This window comes from Lolium perenne, chromosome 5 (assembly GCF_019359855.2).
Source record: "Lolium perenne isolate Kyuss_39 chromosome 5, Kyuss_2.0, whole genome shotgun sequence".
Taxonomy (NCBI): Eukaryota; Viridiplantae; Streptophyta; class Magnoliopsida; order Poales; family Poaceae; genus Lolium; species Lolium perenne.
The window spans coordinates 134,687,378-134,699,034 of NC_067248.2; the positions used below are offsets into that span (position 1 = coordinate 134,687,378).

At 43.3% G+C, this 11,657-nt stretch overlaps 3 pseudogenes; all 3 read right to left on the reverse strand.

Annotated features, from left to right (window-relative positions):
* Positions 1-3,512: 3,512 nt before the first annotated feature.
* Positions 3,513-4,494, reverse strand: LOC127303589 (peroxidase 2-like; annotated as a pseudogene).
* Positions 4,495-6,929: 2,435 nt separating this feature from the next.
* On the reverse strand, positions 6,930-8,240 carry LOC127299967 (peroxidase 2-like; annotated as a pseudogene).
* Positions 8,241-9,423: 1,183 nt separating this feature from the next.
* On the reverse strand, positions 9,424-10,322 carry LOC127303590 (peroxidase 54-like; annotated as a pseudogene).
* Positions 10,323-11,657: the final 1,335 nt, after the last annotated feature.

Below are 11,657 nucleotides of genomic sequence, written 5' to 3' on the forward strand. Positions count from 1 at the left end.
CAGTTTTGCCCTCTCCCTTCACAAACTCTCGCGTACGCCCAACATTGCCCTGATTGGTCTAGCCCATGTCACGCGGATCGTGCCCGACGACCGTTGATCGTATGATCTAACGGGCAGGATAACCCCTATCTCTCTCTCTGGTCGGGGCCACCACCCTCTCTCTCTCTCTGTCGTCGGTTAGCTTCACGCAAAGTTTGGTTTTCTGCATTATTTTTCACGAGCTAAATTATAAACTCTTTTTAGGCATTACTTTTCACGCAAAAAATGATAAACCATCACCGATTTGTTGTAGCCATTACTTTTCACGCACAAAAATGATACACCATCACCCATTTCGTGTACCCATTACTTTTCACGCAAAAAATGATAAACCATCACCGATTTTGTTGTAGCCATTACTTTTCACGCACAAAAATGATAAACCATCACCGATTTGTTGTAGCCATTACTTTTCACGCACAAAAATGATACACCATCACCCATTTCGTGTAGCCATTACTTTTCACGCAAAATATGATACACCATCACCCATTTCTTGTACCCATTACTTTTCACGCAAAAAACGATAAACCATCACCGATTTCTTGTAGCCATTACTTTTCACGCACAAAAATGATACACCATCACCCATTTCGTGTACCCATTACTTTTCACGCAAAAAAATGATAAACCATCACCGATTTTGTTGTAGCCATTACTTTTCACGCACAAAAATGATACACCATCACCCATTTCTTGTACCCATTACTTTTCACGCAAAAAACGATAAACCATCACCGATTTCTTGTAGCCATTACTTTTCACGCACAAAAATGATACACCATCACCCATTTCGTGTACCCATTACTTTTCACGCAAAAAAATGATAAACCATCACCGATTTTGTTGTAGCCATTACTTTTCACGCACAAAAATGATAAACCATCACCGATTTGTTGTAGCCATTATTTTTCACGCACAAAAATGATACACCATCACCCATTTCGTGTAGCCATTACTTTTCACGCAAAAAATGATACACCATCACCCATTTCTTGTACCCATTACTTTTCACGCAAAAAACGATAAACCATCACCGATTTCTTGTAGCCATTACTTTCCTTTTAGGCATTACTTTTCACGGTAAAATGATAAACTATACCCCCACAACGGTCGACTCCTCCTTAATTTATTGTGTATAAACCCCCACAACGGTCATCTCCTCCTTATTTTATTGTGTAAACCCTACAACGGTCATCTCTCCCTTATAAACACCCACACGGCCATCCCTTGTGTCAATAGGTTCTGCCTCTCTCTTCTTTTCGTTCACATACACTTTATCCATTGCCATGGCTTCCACGTCTCGGACGCGGACCAGAAGGGGAAGGGGAAGGGGAAGGGGAAGTGGATCATCATCATTGCCACCACCACCGTCAACACTGCCATTGATCATAGAGGAGTTCTTCATCGTCGTCTATGAAGACCCTTTGGTCAAGAAGGTACGTACGCGTTCCCACATATATGATGCATGTGATTAATTATGGGCATGTTCTAAAAAACCTTTAATTTCAAGGGTTCCCTAATTTCAAACGATCGGCGCTCGATCTCTTTGCAGGAACTCCCAAAAAAATTTGCGGACTATCTTGACGGCAAGGAGCCAGCTAAGGTGTATCTGCGAGCAGCTGACTGCGGTCCTCGTCTCTGGACCGTGGAGGTCCTATTTGACGGACAAGGCCGGATGTACCTCGACAAGGGCTGGGAGAAATTCGCCATCGCGCACGGTGTGGATTTCGGCTGGTTCGTACACTTCAAATATGAAGGCGATGATGTGCTCACAGTGAAGGTGTTCGACGGAACAATGTGCAGGAGGTACTACTACTCAGATGACGAAGATACTGACGATGAAAGCGACGACGACGTGAAGCCATGCATCCATCCCCTTTAGATAATTAAGGGGATTATGACCAAGAATATATATGTAGCTTCATATGCATCGATTTAGAGATCTAGCTATTTTCTATATATTATGCATGTAAAAAATAATATCGCATTTCCACTATTATTCGAGCACCACATCCTCCAAACGATGCCGATGCCGATGCCGATATCGGCATGGTCAGAACGGCTATGCTCGCCGCCACTGCTAGGTCAACGTCGGGATACACAATGTTTAGCATAAGAGTCACTTTAGATTAAGCTGCGAAAATGGGCTGAGGCGACCCCTACAGAGCGGCTCTATATTATATTCTCTAAATAAAATAGACGACCACAGCGGTCATTGGCTGCGGAGGCCCCACAGAGCGGCAATATATAATTTTCTATAAATAAATAGACGACCCACTGGTCATTGGCTGCGGCAGCCCCATAGAGCGGCCCCATTTGTCATTGGCAGCACCGCGTATACAATCAGGAAATAAAACGGCCCACGCATCAGCGGTAGATGGATCCACCCGTCAGCACGAGACGGTCAGCGAGGAACTGACCTCACGGTAACGGTAAGGCCTCTGACCTGACGGCAACCCGCGTCTTCGAGGGGTTTCAAACTAGAGGGAGGGGAAAACTGAGGAAAAACTAACGAGCTGGGGAAAACTGAGTACAACTAACGAAGCAGGGGCACGAAAATAGAAATCCCTATAGTATATGTGGTCTTGCAGAGGTGCCGCTGAATTGCTTAATATGCCCCTTGTAACTGCTTCACAAAAAATTCCCATTTTGGCACACGGAAAATGGAAAATGCGTTTTTCGCGGCTAGCATAGTGAAACACTTTTTACGACGTTGCTTTCCACGCGTCCCAAGGCACACGCATGTGCAAAATATGGGCTCGTTCCAAAAACTATACATGTTTGAAGGGCAATACCTAACTCTTTTTCCCTCGAAGCCATATAACTCCAACGGTGGGAGCTCATTTCATATACAATTTTTTAGAGGAATTGTCGTATTCCAAGTCTGAATTTTTTCATCGCTTCGAGGTCACATATAATGATGCCTCGCGAAGGTTTCCCATTGTTCTAATTTTCTTCTGATTTAGTTGTGCTCAAAACGAGGCCTGCATGAAATGACGTTTCGCTAGAACATACGCAGCGGGGGTAGGGGGCATTGGCTGGGAATCGCGCGAAACCGGGAGAAAACCAGATATAAAATGACATGTTGCAGTCGTAAAAATGATTTTCCCAAAAAATCTAGAGCGAGGGAAAGTGGACGCTTAGTTCAAATCTAGACCGTTTCCAGCGAAATCGGCAAGAGACCGCAGGCAGTGGTTGGGCTTCCCAGAAAGCTGGCGCGCACACCAGGCATGTGAATTGTAGTTTATATCGTGGTCCTCTATCAATGTGCAAAGGTCCTAGTAAATTTTTTCATGCACCCCTTGTAGCTGCTTCACAAAAAATACCCGTTTCGACACTCGAAAAATAGAAAATGGGTTTTTCGTGGTTAGGAAAGGGAAACACTTTATACGGGGTTGCTTCCCATCCCAAGGCTCACACATGTGTCGATCGTTCTGACATAATATGTTTGTCCGAAGGGCAATACCTACCTATTTTGCCCTAGAAGCCATATAACTACGAACAATCGGCGCGGTGGTTGTTGTCGCAATGGGATCCGACAACATAACCTTGTCGGATGGGAGCGGGGGACACCACCGTAGGACGTTGATGTAGTGCTTGTTGTCAAACACGTTGGGAGTGGCAGTGTCAAGGTTGACCAGCGTGCCCTCGTTATGCCTGGCCGTGCAGTTCCGTTGTATGAACTAGCATTGCGTCCGCCCAAAGGTGTGCGCTCCCTCAAGGGTGACAAGGTCAGTCTCGTCGAGACCCATCTTTCTGAATTTCTCTTATAGGATATCCAAAGAGTAGAAAGGGCTGGAAGATCATTGGAGCTTTCGACGTTGGTCTTCATGTCATCATGGTGCCCAGAGGCACGTTCTAGGTTGGTCCACCAGCCAGTTCGACAGAGATCTCAGTGGCTAGGGTCAGGATGTCGGCATAGGAAACGATGCCAAAGCAAGCTTTCTCCAACTCTCTCCTGATGTTGATGACCACATTGAACCCGCACACTTCCTGGCCGTTGGTTGGGACTTTCTTCTCGCTCACGATTGCTGACGAGATGTCATCATCGAGCAGAAGTGAGCCCTAAAAACCCTAGATAAATTAAAGAAACCTGGATTGATGAGATGATGCACCATAGTGTACTGGTTAATACGACCAGTTGATTAATATTTGCGCCTTACGTATACATGTATGCGTGATTTTTAAACTCACATTGACGAAGCGGTCCTGAAAATTAAGGCGGACGAGGCTAGCCGGGATGCGCCCATCGGCAACCCGGACACCCTAGATGACAGACAGGACAATGTCCCTTGTATCGGGGCATGAGTTGTCATAGAACGGCGAGCTCGGCCCGGCATGCGAACCACCATGATTACGGGCGCCATGGATGAGCACTAGAACATATGCTAGCATGATAAAGAGGTTGCAACCAACAGCTGACGACAAGCTAGATGAAGCAACTATTTTCATGGCCAACACATGTACAGATGGAGATCTGCTACATCAATTTTCCGGACACTAGTGGATCTATCGAAAAACTGGCTGCTTATTTTTATAAAGGACACTTTATTACTTAAGAAGTTTAAGCATCACATCGAGCTTCTTCATACCTAAGATGCACCTGGCCATACAAGTCCAGAAGTCACAACCGAAAAGATTACGAAAGACTATGGTGATGGAGGTCCAATCAAAAGATTACGCTGACATCAATGTTGAAAAAATACCACTCGTTGTATCCTCCAACCAAGGTAAACACCTCTGTAAATAAGTCGTGATGCTCCGCACTCTATAGAGACAGACAATGAACGGAGTGTAGTTGTGCACCGGTAGATGATATGCATAAGAGAAGCATGTTATCGTGAAAAACTTTATCATTCTATATAGCCAAATTAAGCATCCAAATAATGGCAATCTCTCCCACCCTAATAAGTAACTTAAACCTAGGATTCACACTGTTGAGCCAATTGGTGAATATATTCGTAACGCTGCATGGTGGGTAGAAGGTAGAATCTATCTAGATGATTGATCGACCATATAGATCTAGCAAATTTGCATTGGAAGAATAAGTGATTGGTAGTCTCATCATGGTGGCAAATGACACTTTTTTACTTCCCTTCCAATTGCGTTTTGCAAGATTGTCCTTGGTAAGAATTACCCCACGACAAAGATACCATACAAAAACTTAGGTTTTTGTTTAAAATTGGGATATTTTCACTTCACAACCTCTGCACCAATTAGGGATGCACACAGAATAAAGTCTAGTTCTCAAGATAAATTATATGAGTACCAGGACATGCGTGGGCTTCAAGTATAAATAGAAACATAAATTCGCGTTCGTAAGGATTTAAAGTCAGGGGTTGGGTTCGTACATCCAGTCTCCCAAAGAGTCGAGATAGGATCACATCCCAAACAAGCTAGTTGTTGGATCCATAAAAGGGAAGATGGAGATGGTGTTAGTCAAACATGAATGTTGGATCGATAGTGGGGGCAACAACAATGGAGGAGTTCATTTTGGATGGTTCTCTTCGATTAATGAGTTTGAAGTTTCCGTGCGACAACCTAAGGCGTTGTTTTTTGGAAAATATTTTATTATTTTTATGCTATCTTTGGTAGTAGTTGGTGTGCTACTGCTACGAGTTACTGATCACCATGGCAGGTCCTTATTTATTTATTTATTTATTTTTACCTTTTTATTTTCTTTTTGGTTGTATGCATTTTAGATGTCTTTATTGGTGCAGAGGCTGGATGTAATTGGTATAACCGCGGTATTTATATATTTCCTTTTTGTTAAAGAAAATAGAGGCCATTTGTAGCATTAATCCACTAGCACGGCGCCAATGATGACCTTTTAGCTAAGCTTTTTGTGGAAGTGTGTTTGACTTGTTATGTTGTCAAGTTGAGTATTGGCCGCCGCAGCATTGCTTTCACGCGGCTGCTCATGTTGTTTTATCCGTAGTTCATATGAACAGCGTGAATAAGTGCGAGATGATGACGGCAGGGCGAGATGACGACGGCAGGGGGAAGAGGTCGTCCAGACGAAATTTTATTATATACTTATTACATGATTACAGAGCACTTGTTGGTGGCTAGTTAGGCCGTACAGGAAAATGTGACGATCGAATGTTAACGTGCGTTCCCACTTCCCAGGAAAGTTTAGGGACCCTGGTTGAATCATCTGTTATTATATCCCGTGTTTTATATGCTTAGCGAGATGGAGTACGAGATGGAGTTGTCGTCACGACGAAACTGTGTTACATATGTTGCATGCGCAGGACGGAGGAAATGCAACGACTGATTAACATCAGACTGTTACCAGTAAACAGCTCCGGCCAAATCCAACCGTGTTAACCTTCCTTTCATCGTTCAAGCAGTAGAACAATGGTTAAAATCATACGAGCGCGCCTAGAAATTTTTACCTAATCGATCAAGGGCTTTGCTCCTTGTGAGATAGCTAGAACTTGCTTGCGTCAGCTCCAAAATTGTCTTCTATGACAACTGGAAATTGTTTCCATCATCGTATTGATGTTTTCATTTTGTTTTTAAACAAGACAAAAGACTTGTCATTTGTATTCATTAAGAAACAGAGTTCAAAGAGGTTTCCAACAAGATGATCTAAGCCAAAGACTAGATCCAAGAAATTGTATTGGTCATTTGCATTCATTTTTATTGGTTTTGAAACAAGGGAAAGTATTCAATAAAATAAAAATATTAATGATAACACTCCATAAGTGATAGGTCTCATTACCTGCTCTTGTCGGTTTTTCACACAACGTTCGAACATTCAATACTTCCTTCTGTTTGAAATACTTGTTGCAGATTTAAATATAGGCTATAACCTGTGTAGATTTATTGAAGATGCGATAAATATTTAGAATCGATTGGAGTACAACAATTTAGTAGTGCTATGTATATTTTCTTTAAAATAGTCTTGTAAGAAAACAAGGTAGTAACATTTACAATTAGCTTTTGCGGAAAGGTGTAATGAATACTTTACATTTAGAGCGAACCAAAAAATGATTTATACAAGCACCGAGCATAGAATCTTGTTCCTTAATAGTACTTCTTATTCACCCGGTGACAGTTCTTTCTAATCTCTCCATCTCTTCCTGTTAATGGACTTATATTTCTCATTTTGATCATGGAGGCTGCAAAGTTTCTAAAGAAGTCCTTCTGGTTATCGGAGAACCTGTGAGCAATCGGTGCAGTAGTTGTCGCCGCGACATGGTCGGACAGCATAACCTGGTCAGACGAGAGTGGGGCACGCCCACGAAGGAGGTTGCCATAGTACTTGTTGTCAAATACGTCGGGAGTGACCGCATCAAGGTTCACTAGTGTCCCCTCATCCTGCCTAGCCGTGCAGTTCCGCTGTGTGAATTGACACTGCGTCCGGCCAAAGGTGTGCGCTCCTTGAAGGGCAACAAGGTCAATGTCGTTCAGACCCATGTTCTTGAATTTCTCTTGAAGGATATCCACAGGGTCAAAAGGGCTGGGCAGATCGTTGGCGCTATTGATGTTGGTCTTCGTGCCATCGTGGCGCCCTAGAGGAACGCTCCATGAAGGCCCTCCAGCCAGTTCGACAGAGATTTCAGCGGCTAGGGTGAGGATGTCGGCACATGAGACGATGCTAGGGCAAGCTTTCTCCAATGAGCGCTTGATGTTGTCAACCTCGTTGACCACGCGCTGACTTGTAATTCCCAGGGGCTTTCTTCTCGCTCACTATCCCCGAGGAGATGTCGTCATCGAGTAGAAGCGAGCCATCACAACCCTGGACAAATTAAAGCAGTCTAGATTGATGAGATAATGAACCCCGGTGTACTATCGATCAACGCGATCAGTTATGTGTGGTTTTGTAAACTCACGTTGGCGAAGCAATCGTGGAAGTGAAGGCGGATGAGGCTGGCCGGGATGCGTGCGTCGGTGACACGGGCGTCCTGGATGACGCGCCGGACAATGTCTCGTGTACTAGGGCATGAGCTATCGTCGAACGACGAGCTCAACCCGGCACGGTAACCACCATGAGCATGGACCCCGTGGCTCAGCACTAGGACTAGTGCAGCTACCGTGAGCAGGAGGCTGCAACGAGTAGCCGGCGACAAGCAAGAGATAGTGGCCATGTGCACTTGGACGTTGATAAGAAGAAATGCCTGCTGGTTTGGATATGGTGACAACTGACAAGCAAGCAAGCTAGCTGCAAGATGGAAAGAAAGAAATGTATTGCAAAGAGATGTAGATGATGTGAGGGAAACGGGGATGCTATTTGTAGTCTTGATCCATTAGCACAGGGGGGCGTTATTGACCTTATAGCTATAGGTAGGATTTTGTGGAAGCGCGTTTGACATGTTCCCATGGCTGCCGTTGTAAACTTGAGTATTGGCCGCGGCAGCATTGCTCCTCATGATATTTTATCCATATTTTACAGTTTGAGTGAGCATTTGGTGCACATGAGCATCAGTGCTCCCAGTTTTTGAAATATTAAAAAAATTATGTATCTATGTTTCAAAAAATCATCACATTTATTCCATGAATACACATATATGTTCCGAATACTCGTGAGAAGTTTCGCTAGAAGTTGCTTTGTATTTTGAGCTACAGGAAAAAAACAAATTTGTGGGTACGTATAGGGACGTATATTTGTCAGAAATTTGTCTTTTTTGTATAGCTCAAAATATAATATATTTTTCTCCAATTTTTTTACTGTATCTTCGGATTGTTTATATGTATGCAGGTATTTAATTTCAAATTTTTTGGAATCAAATAATATGATTTTATAGCACCAGGAGCACTGGAGCTCATGTGCTAAAGACACTTTTCGTATTTTACATGATTAATTAGCAAGAAGAAGAGGTCGTCTTGACTAAATCCTGTTTTATATGTTGCGCACGCGCGGCCGTACGTACAAGAAAATGAGCCGACTGATTAAGGCAGACTGTGTTCTTTCTTTCTTGGTCGTCCCTTGCGCGTGCAGTGTATCCATCAAGGGATCAAACTAACAAACAAGCCATCTTTTACTGCCGCGCGTGCGGTGTATCTATCAAGGGATCAAACAAACAAAGAAGAACGCGTTGGATTACCTCCACAGCACTGTTTGTTTCGTTCGCTAGGTCGATAGCCTCCTTTTGTTTCACTCACTCGAGTCGATTGATCGATGAAAGCCATCGGGGCGGAATCGTAACTCGTGCATGCATCGGTGCCCATCGTTTCGTTTACTAAAATACTAAAAGGAAGGGTGAAAGCGTGAGACTGGTCCGTCGCAAACTTGATTACATCGCCACGAATTGATGCATAAGGTTTTTTTTCTAACCAGGGGCATGTGTTAGACATGTGTTGTTAATTAATACTAGGGTCCTGCCAATAGAAGAATGATGTGATGGACATAAGCAAATCAATTAGATGGTGTCACTAATTTAAATTGCTGCACCTCTCGATGTTAGTCTTCATGCCATCATGGCGCCCAAAAGGCACGCTCTAGGTTGGTCCTCCTCCAGTCAGTTTGACAAAGATTTCATGGGCTATTAAGCTTTCTCCAACGCTTGCTTGATGCTACCGACCACATTGAACCCACGTGTTGGCTGCTTGTTGGCTGGGAATTTCTTCTCGCTCACAATTGCCGGCGAGATGTCATCATCGAGCAGAAGTGAGCTGTCACGACCCTGGATAAATTAAAGAAATCTCGATTGATGAGATGATGCACCATAGTGTACTATGGTTAACATGATGAGTTGATTTATATTTGTGCCTTATGTATATATGTATGTTTGCTTTTGTAAACTTAAATTGATGAAACAGTCGTGAAAATAAAGGTGGGTAAGGCTGTCTGGGATGTGCACTCGGCAAGACGGCTGGTGTCCTAGATGACGTGCAGGACAATGTCCCGTGTACTGCGACATGAGTTGTCTTAGAATGACGAGCTTGGCCCAGCACACGAACCACCACGAGCATGAGCACCGAGGCTCAACACTAGGACCAATGCTAGCATGAGCAAGAGGCTGCAGCGAACAGCTTATGACAAGCTAGATGAAGCAGCTATCTTCACGGCCAACACGCTTTCAGACGGAGAGTTGTAACTTCAATTTGCCCGACACTTGTGGATTTATCCACAAGCTAGCTGGTTTTCTTTTCGATAAAAGACGATTTATTAGTTAAAAAGTTTAAATATTAAACCCATCCTCTGCATATCTACAGCCGTACAAGTTTAGAAGTCACGACCAAAAAGGTAAAAAGCGTAAACTGTATGAACACCAACTGTATGAACACCTATTGTGATGGAGGTTCAGTCCGAAGATTACGATGTCATCCATTATGGAAAAAATATCTCTTGCCGTATCCTCCAATCGAGTAGACACATCCGTAAATAGGTCGCGATGCTCCACACGCTATAGAGACGGCCACGAACGAAGCATAGTTGTGCACCGATTGATGACCTGCATTAGAGAAGCATTTTTATCATTAAAAATATTGTTATTTCTATATAGCCAAATCGAGCAAATAATGGCAATCACTCTCACCCTAATAAGTAACTTAAACCTGTGATCCACACCGTTGAGCCAATTGGCGAATATATTCGCAACGCTGCATGGAGAGTATGAGGTAGAACCTTGATAACGCGTGAAGCACACGTCCGTTGGGAACCCCAAGAGGAAGGTGTGATGCGTACAGCAGCAAGTTTTCACTCAGTAAGAAACCAAGGTTATCGAACCAGTAGGATATGAAGGCCACGTGAAGGTTGTTGGTGGAGGAGTGTACTGCGGCGCAACACCAGGGATTCCGGCGCCAACGTGGAACCTGCACAACACAACCAAAATACTTTGTCCCAACTTAACAGTGAGGTTGTCAATCTCACCGGCTTGCTGAAAACAAAAGATTAAACGTATGGTGTGGAGAACGATGTTTGCTTGTGAAGAACAACAGAGAACAGAGATTGCAGTTGATTGTATTTCAGATGTAAAAGAATGGACCGGGGTCCACAGTTCACTAGTGATGTCTCTTCAATAAGATAAATAGCATGTTGGGTGAACAAATTACAGTTGGGCAATTGACAAATAGAGATGCACATACATATCATGATGACTACTATGAGATTTAATCAGGGCATTACGACAAAGTACATAGACCGCTATCCAGCATGCATCTATGCCTAAAAAGTAACAACATCAATAGTGGCAACAGCATCCCTTCCAGTATTAAGTTGCAAACAACAGACAATTGCATTAAGTATGGTGCGTAATGTAATCAACACAAATATCCTTAGACAAAGCATTGATGTTTTATCTCTAGTGGCAACAGCATATCCACAACCTTACAACTTTCTGTCACTGTCCCAGATTCAATGGAGGCATGAACCCACTATCGAGCATAAATACTCCCTCTTGGAGTCACAAGTATCAACTTGGCCAGAGTCTCTACTAGCAACGGAGAGCATACAAGAACATAAACAACACATATATGATAGATTGATAATCAACTTGACATAGTATTCAATATTCATCGGATCCCAACAAACACAACATGTAGAATTACAAATAGATGATCTTGATCATGATAGGCAGCTCACAAGATCTAACATGATAGCACAATGAGGAGAAGACAACCATCTAGCTACTGCTATGGACCCATAGTCCAAGGATGAACTACTC